Source organism: Euleptes europaea, chromosome 11, assembly GCF_029931775.1.
Source record: "Euleptes europaea isolate rEulEur1 chromosome 11, rEulEur1.hap1, whole genome shotgun sequence".
Lineage (NCBI taxonomy): Eukaryota > Metazoa > Chordata > Lepidosauria > Squamata > Sphaerodactylidae > Euleptes > Euleptes europaea.
In genome coordinates this window covers 79,475,216-79,493,470 of record NC_079322.1, presented here as the reverse complement: position 1 = coordinate 79,493,470, position 18,255 = coordinate 79,475,216, and positions in this window count along the sequence as shown.

Sequence of the window (18,255 nt, the reverse complement as noted above, 5' to 3'; positions counted from 1 at the left end):
GTTTTGCATTTAAACAGCCCAATGTACAAATTTTTATGGAAAACTGGTAGAAAGAAAATAACAAATTTACCCAACAAGTTAATTCACCAAGAGCACTCCACATCTACAGTAAGAGAAATTCCAAGTAATATACTCTGATGTAAAACAGTAATAAATGTTACAAAGACACACAAAGATCGGCATATTTGTGGATTCAGGACCCAGAAAGTATTGATTCTGTGTTGTCTCATCCAGCTGGAAACTGTTTCAGGCGGGGAAAAGAAAAGGCTGGGCCAAACCCTTGTGGAAAAAGTGGTTGTATTTATTTACTCATTTATTTAAAAAATTTATTACCCACCTTTATACCTTACAGAAGTTGCGGTGACTTACAATGTAATCAAAGCAATAATCATAAAATATATTTTAAAAATTTAAAATCACTGTTGGAGGAAACCAATAAATTGGAAAATTAAATTAATCAAATGCCATCCGAAATAAAACTGGTTTTTGAGGAGGGCTTTGAAAGAAACATTACACAGAAAAGGCAGAGATGTCTGGGAGAGAAGGAAACCTTCCTATGGTGGAGGAGCTGGGTGGAGCTGAGGGTGGTGGAGCTGGTGGATCAAAAGCCCCATCTAGGGGGACATGGAGGGGGAATCGGAGCTGTACCTAGAAGTGTCCAGGGAGGCAGTTGAGGGGTTTGAAGATGGGCGTCATCTGGTCCCACCCCCAAAGGGGAATGATGGGAGTCATTCCAGTGCTGGCAAAGGGGATGGGGTGACAGTGGGGAAGATTTCAGTAGTCAATGCGAAAGAGGAGGACCAGACTGAAAACCAACATTTTTGTTAAGAGGATGGAGGAAAGGCACAGAATTTTGCAAGGTTGTAAAGGGAGACGTTATATGACTTGGCAACAGGCTGAGCATGGAGACCAAAAGAGAAAACAGCCCAGGATCTTTGCACAGCCTTCGGAGTGGGTGTGCCACAGAGGTTGCCCGAAATCTGCCCACCATGCACCCTTCAGCCAGTTTCTCTCCTGCCCTATCTGAGATGAATGCCACCCCATCAGAGTTTGAAGCAAAGGTGTGAAATGCTGTTTTAAGAGACGAAGAATTTTAGCCTCTTCATCATGGTCTTGTGAGCAGCTTGAGGCTTGATCTGCAATAGTAAAATTATAACTCTGATGGTGTGGCTTATGTTCTTATGCTGTTTTACTTTGAAAACCACCTCAAGCAAGCTGTAGGGAGAGAAGGCACAGAAATTGCTTAAATAAATAAACACATAGGCTGTGGAAGTTTGTTGCTAGTCTACAATGGTGGTGGTGGAAAGTGCCGTCAAGTCATGGCCGACCTATGGTGACCAGGTAGGGTTTTCAAGGCAAGAGACGTTCAGAGGTGGTTTGCCATTTCCTGTCTGTGGGTAGCAGCCCTGGACTTCTTTGTTGGTCTCCCACCACTCAAGTACTGACCAGGGCCAACTCTGCTTAGTTTCCAAGGTCTGACGGTCAAGGCATGCTACAGTAGACAGCGTTAAGTACACATAACAATGGTTTATGACTGTTCAGAGAAAGGCATGTTAGTGGAACAATGTCTTGTGAGAAGGGGTGCGATTGTGGGGCCGTCGCAAAGAGCAAAAACACACACAGGAAAAGAATGCACAATGTAAGGACTGAAAAGAAGAAAGAAACAAAGAAAATAAAAAATAAAGAGGTATACTGAATGCTACAAAGAGAAATTGATCACAACAAATGCTCTGGATGAGCTGCTAAAGGATTTTTTTGTACCCAGGATTCATGGAGATATTCAGTCTCTCAACAAGATGCCCAGATGAAGTCCTGAAGGTAGGGTGGCGCTAAGAGTTTTGTTTGGGCTGTGAACAAATGTGAGATCAGAAAGAAAAACTTGGAAGCAAAGACAAATTGAGGAACCTACAGAGTGATTCTAGAGAGAAAGTAAAAGCTTTGGAAACAGTAAGTGACAGAACCCACACTGGCCACAACACATGAAGCAATCCTCCGCAATTTCATCATCTTCAACTCAAACAGCACTTTCCCTCCGTGTTCCTCCGGGCTCTTCTGTTTTCTGCCACGGAACATCTGAGCTGCGCCTCGGTCAAGCTGGCCTCAGCGAACAGGGTGTTAACGTAGGGCTCTCCTCCGTTCTGGCAAACCAGTATCTGGAGAAGCAGCATCAGTGCAGAGACCTGCTGCAGCCTGGCTTCCTGGGCTGCGTTTTGACCAAAGGCGCAGACGCGGTACCCGCATTTCTGAACCAGCTCCTGGAGGGCCTTGTTCTCGGACCGTGACTAATAATCTTGCACAGAGAGCCCTCCTGGGTCTTCTTTCTGGGTGAACAAGACAATCATGTACCTGGCGGAGTCCATCCCAAACACATGAAGGACTCGCTCAGCGGCTGCCTCGTCTTCTCTGGTGAAGCGGCCCGCCTGGGTCACAAACGCGTGAGGGCCAGGCTTGGAGAGTTGGACACAACGCATGATTTCCCCCAGCGAGTCTGGGCTGCAGGCGTCTGAATCAAAAATGGCTGGTGTGTCAATCACAGAGATCTTCTGGCCATCCCAGCTCCCGTCCCCCCTTCGGCACTTCCCAGCTGCTGTGTTTTCCCCAGGCCCAGACTCGAACTCCTTGCGGCCCAGGATGACGTTTCCCGCGGTGCTTCTCCCGCTTCCGTTCCTTCCGACAAGGATGATCCTCAGTTCTGATTCTCTCCCTTCTCCTGAGGAGTTTAGAAAAACACGTTAGAGGAAGGGCAGGGGGCTGATGCTAGAACTGAACCTATTTCCACCCAAATGACAACATTTATCTCCTTTTGGACTTTTGCTATGATGTGGCTGCAATATGGCAAAGAGTCAAATCCGTTTGGTTCAAAGGCTGCCCTGGATTTCCCATTACTTGAGGAAACACACCAGTATTTTATAGTTCTGTCCTTTCTTTCTTCTTCCTCTGTTGTTCCTTGTGTCTGTGTGTTTTATTATTATTATTCTGCTTTGACTTGAAGTCCTGGAAAGGGCCTGGCCCAGCCTATCTCCTACAAGATTGCTCTCATGGCCTTTCCTGTCTGGATAAGATGGGCTATAAGGATAAAATTAAATGAATCAGCAAATACACAGCAGATCCAAACCTCTTCACTGCCGGTGCTGCATAAAAGCCGATTCTCCTCTCTAGCCCCGCCACCACACTATCACTGCTTTAAGCTGTCATAAACCACCATCCTGTGAAACTTCTGCAGGCTTCCAGATGCTGAATAGTGCACTTTCAATCCACTTTCAATGCACTTTAACGATTGTTTGCAAGTGGATTTTGCCGTTTCACACAGTAAAATCCAGCTTCAAAATGGATTGAAAGTGGATTGAAAGTGCATCATTTGGCATGTGTAACAGTGCCCACAGTGTTGCTGTTTGTCCCAGAGTTTGGGTCACGGGGGCCTGGTGTAGCAGCCTAAACAGACCTGGGCCTGGACAGTGCCTGGAGGTGGGCAGACCTCTTGGGGACCCTTCCTCCCATGGGTGCCCCTTGAGTGGCACAGAACAAAGGGGGGGAAAGCAATAAATACGACTGCTTTGAGTCCAGGTGGCCCCGTAGGCTGTCAATAGACTTACTGAAAAGGTTTAATCAAGCCCAAATTATTTGGGGCTCAGAACTAGCTCTTTTCGTACAGAAAAACAGGCAAGAATTAACTTGTTTTCACGCCGACTCCAAAAGCACTCACATATTTTAATCTTGGAGGGCAACAAGATATTTGGCTGCCAGAAACACAGTATTTCCTCCTTGACATGACACAAGGGTTTTCCCGTTCCTCCCACCAGCCTCTTTTCTAGACTCAAGCGTAGATCTGAGCTATAAAGTTTTCCATAGGCCCACCTGACTCTGCCAGGGAAATTTTGTATCCTTAGAGGGGGAAAATGGTTATTTGTGGAAAACAGAGGAAAAGAATAGATGATCAAGACTAAAGATAGTCATAATCCCAGTCTGGGTATAATATAAAAGTTGTTTCTTGTTAGTAAGTAGAGTTCCCAAGTCCAAGTTAGGAAATTCCTGGCAATTTATGGGTGGAGCCTGGAGGGGCTGGGGTTTGGGGAAGAAGAAGAAGAGCTGGTTTTTATATGCCGACTTTCTCTACCACTTAAGGGAGACTCAAACTGGCTGACAATCACCTTCCCTTCCCCTCCCCACAACAGACACCCTGTGAAGTAGGTGAGGCTGAGTGAGTTCAGAGAGTACTGTGACTAGCCCAAGGTCACCCAGCTGGTTTCATGTGGAGGAGTGGGGAAACCAATCCAGTTCACCAGATTAGCCTCCACCTCTCAAGTGGAGGAGTGGAGAATCGAACCCGGTTCCCCAGATCAGAGTCCACCGCTCCAAACCACTGCTCTTAACCACTACCCCACGCTGGGAAGGGAAGGACCTCAGCAGGGTATAATGCCATGGAGTCCACCTTCTAAAGCTGCCATTTTGTCCAGGGGAATTTATGGACAGCTGAAGTTTCAGGACCATCCAAGGCCCATCTGGAGGCTCTGGCAACTCTACTGGCAAGCACCCCCAGCCTCTCAACGAGACACACTTTGTTTTTAAATGCCAGCCCTCCCCAGCCAATTCCTGAAAGAGTATTCTGGCCTTCCTGCCTACCCTCTGCTTGTCCTCAGACCCATCAGTGTGGCAACAAGCCACAAGGATGTGCAGCTGAATACTGACTGCAATCGGACCTGAATCCATCCCCACCCGGAAATACCGTACAGGATTCAGATCTGTCTGGCTCTGTTTCCCCAGGCAGCAGGAAGGGGGAAGGATGAGGGAATAAGGAGAAGGGAGGGAGACAAAATCAGTGAAAGATGTCAGGGATCAGGCAGGATCAGATCACCTCTCTGTGCCACTGGGATCGCCGGACCTTGAGCCTCCAGCAGTGGGGTGGTGGAAATGGTGTCACACAACATTGACATTAGGAAGAATTTTCTGACAGTTAGAGCGGTTCCTCAGTGGAGCAGGCTTCCTCGGGAGGTGGTGAGCTCTCCTTCCCTGGAGGTCTTGAAGAAGAGGCTAGATGGCCATCTGTCAGCAATGCTGATTCTGTGACCTTAGGCAGATGATGAGAGGGAGGGCATCTTGGCCATTTTCTGGGCATGGAGTGGGGGTGTGGGGTGGCAGGCAGTTTGGAATTTTCTGCATTGTGCAGAGGGATGGACTAGATGACCCTGGTGGTCCCTTCCAGCTCAAGGATTCTATTATTATATTCTATGATTCTAACACCACAACATTATGGGGTGGGTGGAAATGGTGTCACGCAACACCGCAACATCATCTCCAGCTGAAAAGCTGGAAGTGACGTCACTGCATTGAGATGAAACTCTAGGAATCCTGCCATTCTCTATGATTTGACCATAGAGATCCAGGGGATTCCTAGAGGTTCCCCTGTTTTCTGTTGCCCAAGAAGATTGGACCAGAACCAATGGGTTGAAATTAAATCAAAAGAGTTTCCGTCTAGACATTAGGAAGGATTTCCTAACAGTTACAGCGGTTCCTCAGTGGAACAGGCTTCCTCGGGAGGTTGTAAGCTCTCCTTCTCTGGAGGTTTTTAAGAAGAGGTTAGATGGCCATCTGTCAGCAATGCTGATTCTGTGACCTTAGGCAGATGATGAGAGGGAGGGCATCTTGGCCATCTTCTGGTCACTAGGGGTGTGGAGGGGGCAGGTAGTTTGGAATTTCCTGCATTGTGCAGGGGGTTGGACTTGATGACCCTGGTGGTCCCTTCCAACTCTATGATTCTAGAGCATCAGATCAAGAGGATTGTATCTGTAGAGCACGGATGAAGACTTCGTTTGCTGTGCCTTGTATTGTTCCCTTTATGCGGAACCACGGAAGAAATTCATGCCCTGACCGTGAACTAGCATGCCAAACATAAAATAACTGTCGAAAGTGGAGTATATTATGGGTAATAAAAGAAACATGGGAGCATTTGATAACAAGGATGATGATTCACTGGGGTCATTTATGTGACTGAACCAGGAAAAAAGTAGCACTAACTGGAAAAAAATGGTGTTGCATCAGACAGGGAACCAACGACAACAAACTCGGAGGCCTTTCCAGAAAAATGGGGAGCACATTTCCAGGACTCACCAGTTCTCTCTCATCTCCTCAACCAAAATGCAAGGAGGACACTCCTCAGAGCAATAGAGTTGCCCTCCACTTCGGGGTCCCATGCAGCTATGGGGAAGTGATCTGAAGGAGCATTTGGAAGAAGCCTGAACCCCGGCTCTGTTACCCTGTGGGGATCTTCTGCAGCCTTCCAGCAACATCCTGCCTGTTAAACTATACAAGCTACTATAAATTTTATGACGGGCTGCTGCACTTTGAGCTCCCAGCTCCAATACATGGTCCCGTGTGATCCCTCTGTGGTGACTGCCCCACCACCTACGTCCGTAATAGCCTTCCCTTATGTGGCATAGCCCTCCCTCTATGTATAGGGTTGCCAGGTCCCTCTTCGCCACTGGCGGGAGGTTTTTAGGGCAGAGCCTGAGGACGGCGGGGTTTGGGGAGGGGCTTTAATGCCATACAGCCCAATTGCCAAAGCGGCCATTTTCTCCAGGTGATCTCTATCGGCAGGAGGTCAGTTGTAATAGCAGGAGATCTCCAGCTAGCACCTGGAGGTTGGCAACCCTCTCTGCGTAGTAAGAATCTGCACTGGGAAGTTGGTCTGTGCAGCCGGCTGTGTGGAGGAGGAGGAGGTCAGAGACTCACAGTCAATGCTCTTGTGCCAATTCTGAGGCATCCTGGCATACACTTACCGGAACTCGTGGTTCTCGGCCTGGGAGACAAATTATAGATAAACTTGGAAAGTTCTCTGACCTTTTCTTCCTTCCTTAGGGTTGTGATGACAGCCTCCTCACTGGGCGCGCTCTCTCCCCCGTCAGAGACCACAGCCACCACGTGGAACCTGTAAGGAGTCTCCGGCCTCAGGCCAGTCACTCGACAGCACGTGCTGCTCTTCCCGACGGTCACCTCTGTCCAGCCGCCCTCCCCGCTGCCTTCTGCGGCCTCCTCGGTGTACTTCACCTTGTACTCCTTTACATCCACTCCTGCTCCAATGACGTTGGGGCTCTTCCAGGTGACGCAGACGGCAGAAGATGCCACAACAGTATTCTGAGGCTTTCCTGGTGGGCTGGTGGGAAGTGTTTTTACGACTAGGCTTTTACTGCTGCTCTCTCCGAGGTTTGGGTTGTTCCGGAGGGCACATCGGAACTGGTAACTGGTGTTTGGGAGTAGATTTCTCACAACAAAGATCTGTTCGCCATTAGCTGTGTTCAGCCCTGTCCAGCTCTCCTGCCCCAAGATCTTGTACTCCACAAAATAGCTGGATCTCAACGCTCCCCCGTCCACTGCTGGCTCCAACCTGAGCTGCACGCTGTCATGCCGGATTTCGCCAACCACAAGAGGAAGAGGCTTCAGGGGAGGCTGAAAGTCACGGCTGATCAGCTGTCCTTCTTTGTACAAGTAAATGGAAATTCCAGGATTGTCTGCATCTGGAACAGAGGAGATGATGAACCTGGTCTTGCCCTTTTCTTTATTAAGACTGGCAAAGTCTGCAAATGACTTCATACGTTCTCGGGCTTTTCTAGTTATCGCTTCTTCCTCAAACCACTGCTTGGATATCTGTTTCTCATACCCTGAATGGGTGGATGCTGGATCAGAGGTCTTCTGAATCCAGTCTTCCAGATCTAGGAAATACGGCTCCTCCATTTGCAAGGATGTGAAGGTGAAGGACACGACATACTTATACTGGTGGTCCAGCAACACTTCTTGGAGTTTACCTGCCGAAGGGACGACATCTGCACCTTTTAACCTACTACAAAACAGCTTCACACAATCCATCTCCGCGCTCTTTTTGTTCAAAAATTCCAAGAGCCATTTTGAATGGAATGGCGATTGCTCTTTCCAGATCAAAAGGTCTCTCAGAGCTCCTTCCTCCCGCTGACCTCCTCGGATGGACGGTAGGATCTTTGCCACTCGCTCTTGGAAGGTCTCTTTGTACCGTCTGCACAGGTCTTGGAAGTGCAGGACCTTCTCGTACAACTCCGGGAAACTTAGGTCACCGGTGCTCACCAGGTCTTGGCACTGTGCTTCACAGTCACTCAGCTGCTCGACAGCCCGTTGAGCTCTTGAGACAAGGTCGGCTCTGACCTCTCGGACCAGCTGAGCTGCCCTGGGGTCCAGCTTGGCCAGAGGATACAGCCAAATCTTGACAGGCACGGCCTTCTCTCCCCTTTCCCCCAAAAGCTTGGGGAGAGCAGAATAAATCTTCATCGCATCAGGGTCAGTAATGGGGTTGGTCTCAAGAGCAACGTCCCCGTAAAATGTGCACTTGAAGTTTTCCGTGTTCGTTTTTTCTTTCTCTGGTATGGTAGCGGTTCCCTCACCGCCATTCACTTTGTTGCAAAAGCTTTGGATGCTGGTTCTCAAGTCCCTTTCAATTTCATCCTTATTCTCCACTGAAGCCACTTCCCGGTCAAACACAAAGAAAGCCTGCGCACCGTACAGGACAGCGGTGACCACGTGCGTGGCTTCGCCCTGGTCGAAGACACCTGGATAAGTGACGTTCTGGGGTCCTAAGTGGGTCATGGTCAGCTCCTCAAACCGGGTGGTGATGGAGGAGTGGAGGACAACCCGGACCTGGTTCTTGGATTTCTTGTTGTTCTTCAAATACCTGGCAGATCCATTCAGGTCCACGTGGCCCCCTAACAGGCTAGCCCTCAGCGGCAGGGTGAGATGGAGGACAGCAGCCAAGTGGTCATAGTTGTCAGAAGCAAGGACCTGAAATTCGGTCTTGGGCTGTGGCTTCACGAGGACGTGTTTCTGCAAAGTCTCAGGGTCCCAAAGAGTCATTCCTGCAAAAATCCCCAGAAATCCACCATCAGTAACAAACAGATTTGAGTTGCAAGCCTACGCATATTTACTGGGGAAAATAAAAACCTCGGCATTCAGGGAGGCCGACTTGCCAGAACACACGGTGAGAACTGGGTTCGGCATTTGTGTTCGTGCTGCCAAATGAAGGAAGGGGAAGCAAAGGTGGACCCTGAAGAAGCCTGCAAAGTCACCCAGCAAGACACCCCAAGACAGACAGCTCTTGGCCAGACTTCACGGGGGAGCTATGCTCATTTCGGCTGACTGCCCCAGTTACCCTGAAAAGTGTCTGGAAAAAGACGGGCACGCTCTCCTGTTTTCTCTTTCCCTTCTGCTCTGACTCTGTCTCTTTAAAACTCTGTTTTCTGTTTGCTCATACTCTCCCTTCCTTAGCTAGTTACTTCATTTATAGTACCCCTTTTTTGCTTAAACGCCAAGGGGGTTACACCTACTGCAGTCAGCACAGTAGAATAGATACAACCAGTAAAATGAGAGATCCGTGCCCTAAAAAACACAGCAAGGTACAGACAGTAAAGCAGGTTTACAAGCGTGGAGAACAACACAGTTAAACTTTATAATACATACCATGAAAAAGCTGGAGTATAAAATTAAGAGAACAATGTAATAAAACAGTAAACGTGCACAATAAAGAGTATTAGCCCATAGCGATCTCTTCCCTCTGAGGTCTGCACCTGGCAAGAGTTTCCTGACTCTTTCCACCTCCTCCTACAACCTATCAATAAATAACCCTCCTTTGCATAACTATTCTGGTGTCTCCGCAAACTGCTCTTATCTCAAAGGTGATGATCTCTTTGCCTCTAAATAATGACAGAATGATTTCCTTATTACCTCTGTCAATTGCTATCTAAGAATCTACATTGGGGGTCCCCGATGTGATGCCTGTGGGTGCCACGGTGCCCACTGTCACCTTTCTTGGCACCCACCAGGTATTTTTAGAAAGTGGACAGGGCCAGGTGGGGCTTTTGCCCAGCAAGGCTTCTGGTGGGCCATCGGAGATATGATTGACTGTACAGATTTTTTAAAATGTTGCTTTGGCAGCAGTTGGTACCACAGCACAAGGACCTTCCCTTTGTGCCCAGAATATCCCCTTTTCTGCTCTGACTCCTTCCCACTCACACGCCTGTATTGCATACCAGTAAATCTGAATCTGAGTATTAGAACTCTCCCTTCTTCCGTCCTAAACACTGCACCAACCATACAGACACACACACACACACACAGATCTCCTAGCAGGGTTAAGGCAGGCAGTAGGAAGAACCTCAGAAGAGCCCTGCTGGATCAGACCAGTGAGGGTCCATCCAGTCCAGCATCCCGCCTCACACAGTGGCCAACCAGTTTCCTCTGGAGGTCCAGCAACAGGGCATATAGAAGCTGAGGCCTTCCCCCAGATGCTGCCTCGTGGCACTGGGAGTCAGAGGTTGACTGCCTCTGAATGTGCTCACACACATCCCCCCCTCCAACAGTGACACAGAATGCAAAAACACCGCTTGTGCACTTGGAATGTGGGATCTTGTATGGTGGGAGGGAGAGGGAAAGACAGAGAGGGACTGCAGGGAATGAATGGAGCAAGCAACCAGCACAGGCAATGGAAACCCTCAGGGAAGGAGGCCCGACATCATGGCCAACAGTAGAAGAAGGAGAGTTGGTTTTTATATGCCGACTTTCTCTGCCACTTAAGACTCAAACCAGCTTACAATCACCTCCCCCTCCCCACAACAGACACCCTGTGAGGTAGGTGAGGCGGAGAGAGTGTGGCTAGCCCAAGGTCACCCAGCTGGCTTAATGTGCAGGAGTGAGGAAACAAATCCAGTTCACCAGCTTAGCCTCCACCGCTCATGTGGAGGAGTGGGGAATCAAACCCAGTTCTCCAGATCAGAGTCCACCACTCCTAACCACTACACCAGTACATTCACCAGGACGTTGGATTGTGCCAGGTGAGCACCTGGGGTCTCAGAAAGGGGAGCTGCCGCCCAAGCATCTTCTTGCCCTTGCTGATCTGGGGGTGTTTCTGCACAGGACGGGCAGCAGACACAAACGGGCAGCAGACGAAGGATCGACCTTCTGGCCACATGTTTTTGCAGCCAGCGAAAGCAGTGGAGTGGTTCCTCTTTTGTCCCCCAATTGCCTGGACTGGAGGATGTGACCAGGAAGGAGACGATAGGGAAGTGGGACGTATTTGTGCCTGCAATGTGCTTATGAAACTAGAAAGCGCATCTAAAATAGAGAAGGTGGCGGGAGGCCAGACCCCTGTGGAGTTCCGCTGTAAAGGCCTCTGGGTGGTTTGGGAACAAACGTGCTGGGTTTGCCTGTCAGCGGGAACGGCAGATACAGCCTGCAAACCTTCTGTGAGTTGCCGTTAAAGTACTGGCTGGGTGTGCAGTGAGCAGGTTGTTCATGTGAATTTACACACAAACCACTCAGTGTGCTGAGAACAGCCCCCAAATCCTAGCACCATTTGTGAACAGATGCTCATCCCGTTCCCAGAAGGGCAGAGGCTGGTGAAGGCCTCCCCCTGTCTCAGTGCCAAAGGGGCCGATGGCCTGATCCGGACCAAGCTTGTTCGCCTGATACAAAGGAGAGGCTGGATCTGAGTCCGGGAGCACCTGAGAGATCTACGAGATTCTTAGGGCATGGGCTTTCGAGAGCCACTGCTCCCTTTGTCAGGAGAGGCCATGGCTCAGTGGTCGGTCAGAGCACACCCTTGACACGCAGAGGGAAGGGGAAAGCTGCTGCCGGTCAGCAAGATGGACAAATGGCCACCCAGGACAGTCAAGGAGCTTCGGCCATTCACAAGCCAAACCTTGCAGGCCCAAAACTATTTTAGAACCCCAAAACCAAAGTCAAAGAGTTCCAAAACCTGTATTTCCAGATATATTCACAAGATGTCTCTATCAAAAGTATTGGCTATGGGCAGCAGGCACCCCCAGTTCAGAAGTCTGATAACCAGCTTTTAAAAGGAACTCCTTCTCTGCTCAGTTTGGGGTTTCTTGATTGTATTTTACACTACAGAGATGGTGGCAACTGTGATTTTTCTAGAGTTGCACATCTAGCCAGCACTAACCCATAAAGAGACATAAAAGTAAAAGAAACTCCTTCAAAACTAACCCTCTATGTGCCAAAAAACATGCATTTTTATTTCTTAACCATATCTTGTATTATACTTTTGTACAATACAACACTAAAACAGAACAAGACAGAGACAATGCTTCAAAATGACCCCTTTGCTGGTCCCTGGCTGGTCCCTGGCTTTCTAAAAAATATAAGTTCTGGCAGGGGTGTATTTAAGAGCACAACTTTGGAAATAAAATTGTCTAAATTTTTCAAGTGTTGGGCACACAAGGGGCTACTTTTGTGGGGGTTTCTCCTTTGTTGTTGCAATATGCATGTGTGTGTGTCAGTATACAACAACACACACACACTTACAAAGATGCTTTTATTCCCCTCCCCTTCTGTTCTTTTGGGGGGAAATGTTTGTTTTATTTTCAGTTATTTAAAAAGAACAAAAAAATATTTTTCTTGTGTGAAATCCATGATCAGCTTAGTTTTGTGGGAGTTTCTTTGTTGTTATTGTTTGTTGTTGCAATATGCATGTGTGTGTGTGTCGGTATACATATGCATATATATACATACACACACACACACACACACACACAAAGAGAGAGAGAGATGCTTTTATTCCCCCCCTTCTGTTCTTTTGAGGGAAATGTTGTTTTATTTTCAGAGATATTTAAAAAGAACAAAAAAAAATTCTTGCATGAAATCCATGATCAGCTTCCAGAAATTATATTTTCTGGCTGGAGGAAAACTGGTACAGAACTGAAAGCATTCTGCCCCCCCTCCCCAGTTGACTCCCACTGAGTGGGGGGAAACTCCCGTGTTCTCCTCTGTTGGCCATGCTGCCTCCCATGACTTCGTGCCCAGCCGGCTGTGGGCCATAAGAAGCATTACCTACCTGGTAGTAGACAAGAGCCAGAGTCCAGGAGCACCTTAAAGACTCACCAAATTTCTGGCAGGAGATGGCTCATGAAAGCTCATCCCCTGCCAGAAATTTTGTGAGTCTTTAAGGTGCTCCTGGACTCTGGCTCTTGTCTACTGCTAGTGACAGACTAACACGGCGACCCAAGGTGATCAACCTACCTGGTATGAAGGTGTCGCTGCGTCGGTCGTAGAGCATCCCCAGGTGCAGGGGGCGGCCCAGGGCCGGCACCTCGTTGTCCTGAGTGACCGGGAAGGTCATGGCCTCAGTGGGAGAGCTGGCCGGCCAGCCTGGAAGAGACCAAGAAGGTACTTTAGACAGGCACGAGGCAGCCTACCCGCCAGCCGGCGGTGTCTGTCTCAGCTGTGCGGGACAAAGAAGGCTTTCTATGCCGCTGGACTACGGATCCATCACAAAAGAACCGGGGAGGCTCTTACAGGATTCTCTGAGGTAAAATGGCTCCCTGACCAAAAAAAAATCCCTGAAAACATATAGTTTCCCTCCTGGCCAAATCTGGCCTGGAGGAAAATTCCTTCCTGACCCCAAAGTGGTGATCAGCATTTCCTTGGGCAGGTAGTTGTAGTAGTTGTTGTTATTAATATTATTATTTATAACCAGCCCTGCCCAGCCAAGGCCAGGCTCAGGGCGGGTAACAACATTAAGGGCGCTTTCACACATGCCAAATAATGCACTTTCAATCCACATTCAATGCACTCTGCAGCTGGATTTTACTGTGTGAAATGGCAAAACCCACCTGCAAACGATCATTAAAGTGCATCGAAAGTGGATTGAAAGTGCATTATTCAGGACGTGCTCAAACACCCCTAAAACAACATAACAATAAAATACATTAAAACCGTAAAACCATCCCAAATTATTCTAAAACCATTAACACAAGGTGCCATATAATATAGTACCTGCTAGAGCAGGGTGCCTTACCTGTTGGGTCGGCATCCCCCTCCCTCATTCAATAGATAATTATAAAAGAGTTTGGGGGGGGGGGAGTAGGGAGGCCGGCACCGATGGTAAGAGCCGGCGCCGAGCACAGAGGCTCATCCCTTCCTGCCCGCCCGCTCATGATCTGCCCGAGTTCAGGGAATCAGCGTGGCTTCCATCGCAGCCTCTGCTTCAAAACCTTCAGACGAGGAGGAGGAGGAGGAGGAGGAGGAGTAACAACCACCACCACCACATCGCAATAGTAGTTGCTGTTGCCGCTGTACAGGGGTCCCCAGTGCCGGGGCGGGTTTGTGCCTCTGCGGGCGGGGGGGCGGGCGGAGGCAGCATCACTATTCCAAACTTTCCGAACTTTTCGTTCGAAGGGAGTCGAGAGAGGCGAACCCCCCCCCCGCCCCGCGCACGCACACACAGAGACCCAGACCCAGTTGCAAAGAAAGAAGCCCACCGGGGCAGACCGAAGGAGCCGGGGGGGGGGAGAGAGAGGCGGGCTGCAGAGGCTCCGGGGTCCGCCGAGGCTCTCCAGCGACGGGTCCCGCGACCCTTCCAGGAGGCGGCGCAGGCAGGCAGGCAGGCAGGCAGGGAGCGCTCCGCTCCGCTCGGCTCGGCTCCGCTGGGCTGGGCGCTGGCCGACCGGGGAGGCGAGAGTGGCGCGGGGCTGGCCGGCCGCCTGCTCCTGCCTCGCCCCGTCGGAAGCAGGTCCCGGTCCCGGGCAAGGGCAGCGGCCGGGCGGGCGGCGCTTCCCAGGCGGGGCGGCGCTTGGCCAGAGTCCCTCGGGCGGCGGGAAAGCGGCATCTCCGCGCCCGCGGAGGGCAGGGAGCAGAGCTGCCCAGAGGAGGGCGACCAGGACGGCCAAAGGTCCGCAATCCAGGCCCGACGAGGAGAGACTTCGGGAGTTGGGTGGGTTTAGTTGGGAGAAGAGAAGGTGGAGGGGAGACATGAGAGCCATGTTGAAATATTCTTTTCCTTTCCTTTCCTTTTATCCCTTAGAAGCTCCTTGATCAATTGATCTTGAGCAGCATATATCTAGTGTTGGAGGGATATAAGGACTGAAACAAATCTTGCCACTGCCAATGTAGCCTTGGGGTCCCTATCACTTAGTAAAAAAGGCATTATGTCAGTCACAGAGGCATTGGATTTGTATATTAAAAGGGGGATGTTGAAATATTGGAAGTGATGTCGTATTGATGAGGGAACTGGCTTGTTCTCGGTTGCTTCAGAGACTAGGACACGGAGTAATGCATTTAAACTAAGAGAAAAGCGAGTCCACCTGAACATTAGGAAGAACTTTCTGACGGTGCGGGCTGTTCGAGGGTGGGATGCGCTGCCTCGGAGGGTGGTGGAGTCCCCGTCTTTGGAGGTCTTTAAGCAGAGGCTAGATGGCCATCGGTCAGGAGTGCTTTGATTGTGGGATCCTGCATGGCGGGGGGAGGGTTGGGGTCACTGGGGATGTGGCGGGGAGGTAGTGATTAATTTCCTGCATTGTGCAGGGGGTTGGACTAGATGACTCTGGTGGTCCCTTCCAACTCTATGATTCTATGATTCCTGCTTCTAGGCTCTCTCTGTCCATCTCTGTGGTCAAGGTACAATGGGGCCCCAATCCTTCAGTAGCCCAATGCCCATGCCAATGGCGTGACAGCAAGATGTCTGTTGTAGCACCTCCACGGTTGGCAGACCTTAAAGGGGGGCCGGGCAGGACTGCAGAAGGTCCTGAGTGTGTGGGGGGGAGGTAGCTGTCAAATTCCTGCATTGTGCAGGGGGTTGGACTAGATGACCCTGGTGGTGCCTTCTAACTCTATGATTCTAGGGAGGGCGGAGGCTCCGCGTGGGGCTCAGGAGGGCCTGCGTCCTCCCCAAGTCCTCTTCTTTGAGGAGGGAGAAAGCCCTTCCCCACCCTATTGGGGAACATCAAGGGCTGCTGGTTTGAAATATTCTTGTCTTTGAAACATCTTTCCTTCTATAAGCAGGCCACTGCTACTCTCTGCCAGGCTCTGGGCAGACATTTCGCTATCTGTGGGTGCAAACTCTACATACTGATACCTGGCTAATGGGCTGCTTAAGCAGCTGTGGTCACATCTGCACTAGTGCTTGCTTAGCGGGAGCTCCTTCCCTCCATGTGCTCAAGGCCTTTCCTTCATTTCTCACCTGCCTTCCTCGCTGAGGCTCCAGGCGGGTTGCGAAACAGAGCAAACATTCAGGCAGGCAGGGCAAGAAAACCCCCAATTCCCCGGAATCCGACCCACCCTGCAGCCCCGTCACTGGGCATCCATAGGGCAGCTCACCATCTGTTCGTGAACAGTTGAGGAAGTCTGGATTTATAGGGTTTCCTACAGGCTGAAGACTGATTGATAGGAAGGTCCTCGTTCTCGGGTCAGGGGTCTTGTTGCAGACCCCCGAAGTCCAGGCCTGAGAACTCATTTCCCCCATTCCAGCAAAGTGTGACATATTTGAGAGAAATAATTCTGAATGGCTGGATGAATGCCCAGAAAAATCTCTTGCAATGTGACGAACCAGAAGATTTGCTGGTTTGCAACATTGCCACAGAAAAGTCCATTTTAAGGACATAATTGCTGACATCATAGAATTAAAGGAGACACATCGAATGGTTTTGATTTATTATTAATACAGCATAAGCCAGTAAAACACATGTATCACACATTAAATTGTTGTGTGGACTCATGTGAGTGTCACCTAATGAGGTAGTCACATCCCAGGATCTCTCAGGTGTGAGTTGCAGGAGATTATCTCATCTTTCTGAAAACCCTTTGGTGAGAATCTCAGAAATTGCATTTTATCTCTTAATCTTATGACAGATACAATAAGGGACGATGCATACATCTAGTCCCCCATTCTCTTCATCATCTACATGAAGTCACTGGGAGGAATCATCAGGGGATCTGGAGGGATGAAGCTGATACCCAGCTCTATTCCTCCTGAACAGATGAGTCAACTGGGTGTGTGGATGTCCTGAACTGAGGTCTCTGGACGGATGAGGGCCCCAGTATGTTGAAGCTCAACCCAGACAAGACCGAGGTGCCGTTGGTCATTGGAGAAGCAATGTCTGTTGAGTCAGCCTGTCCTAGAGGGGGTTCCGGTTCATAGCTTGGGGCGCTGCCTATGGTTGGTGGCTGAGGTTTCCTCTGTGGCACGGAGCACCTTTGGTCAGCTTCAGTTGATAGGCCAGGTATGACTGTTCCTCAGGAAGTGTAATCTAGCCCGAGTGGTGCATGCTCTGATCACATGAACACATGAACACATGAAGTTGCCTTATACTGAATCAGACCCTTGGTCCATCAAAGTCAGTATTGTCTGCTCAGACCAGCAGTGGCTCTCCAGGGTCTCAGGTCTTCCCCAGTCATGTATTCCAGCCTTGTTTGCCTCCTTACTGAAATCATTGACTTTCGGAATAAATCTCTGAATCGCTGCTCTGCCTGGATTCGAGTTCTATTGCCTGAAACGCCGTGCATTTGCTGAAGCCTGACAAGCGGTAACATGCTGGTGCAATATTCTTCCAGGACAGCTGTTTCGGGGGAGCTGAGATTGCATGCGTAGTGGCTGAAGGCCCAGCTCATGCCAGATTTGGGGTGCGAAGATGTTCCTGGATCGAGCCCTGTTCCGTAACAGGCAAGTGCTCCAGCCGCCTCTCCCCTTTCGTCATCACCAGTCCTCTTCTAATGACATCTCCTCCACTCCTTCTGGCTCATGACCTCCCATGACACCCAACCTCTTTCTTTCTCTGTCCTCCCAATGTTTTCCCAGGTGCATGATTGAAGGAAGGGTGGCTAAATCCGTGTCTCCTTGCCCTGTGTGTGGTTGGGGAGGTTTCTCTAGGGGGGAAAAAGATAAGTTACCTTGATGGATCATCTATAGAGAGCCTTTAAGTATTTGGTGGCATCTGCAGAGGCCGGTGTGGAAATTGTACTGTAAAGATATGAGCTTCAGGTGGAAGGCCCAGGTCTAACCTCCCCCCTCATTTCTAGCCCCTTTCCTCACAGAAAAAGAAGGAAAAAGCCGTGTCTCCTCAAGGGAAGGGGCTAGAGAGTTGCTATTTTTTAAAAAAATGGAAATTGGGAATCCAGAGAGGTTGCTAAACCTACCAGTACAATGGTATATCAATACAAGGGTTGCAGTTTTCAAAAAAAATCATAAATGAAACCACTTGTCTTTTTTTGCCTTCCTCTGGGCATGGAGCAGGGGTCATCGGGGGAGTGGGGGAAGGCAGTTGTGAATTTCCTGCATTGTGCAGAGGGGTTGGACTAGATGATCCTTGAGGTTCCTTCTAGCTCTGTCTTCAGAATAGTGGGGAGGAGGAGTGGTTTGACAATGACGACTGTCCAATCATCGAACAGTGGGGTGGGGTGGGTGGACGTTGGTGGGACAAAGAAAACAGACAGAGACATTCGGTGTGAAGGAAAAGG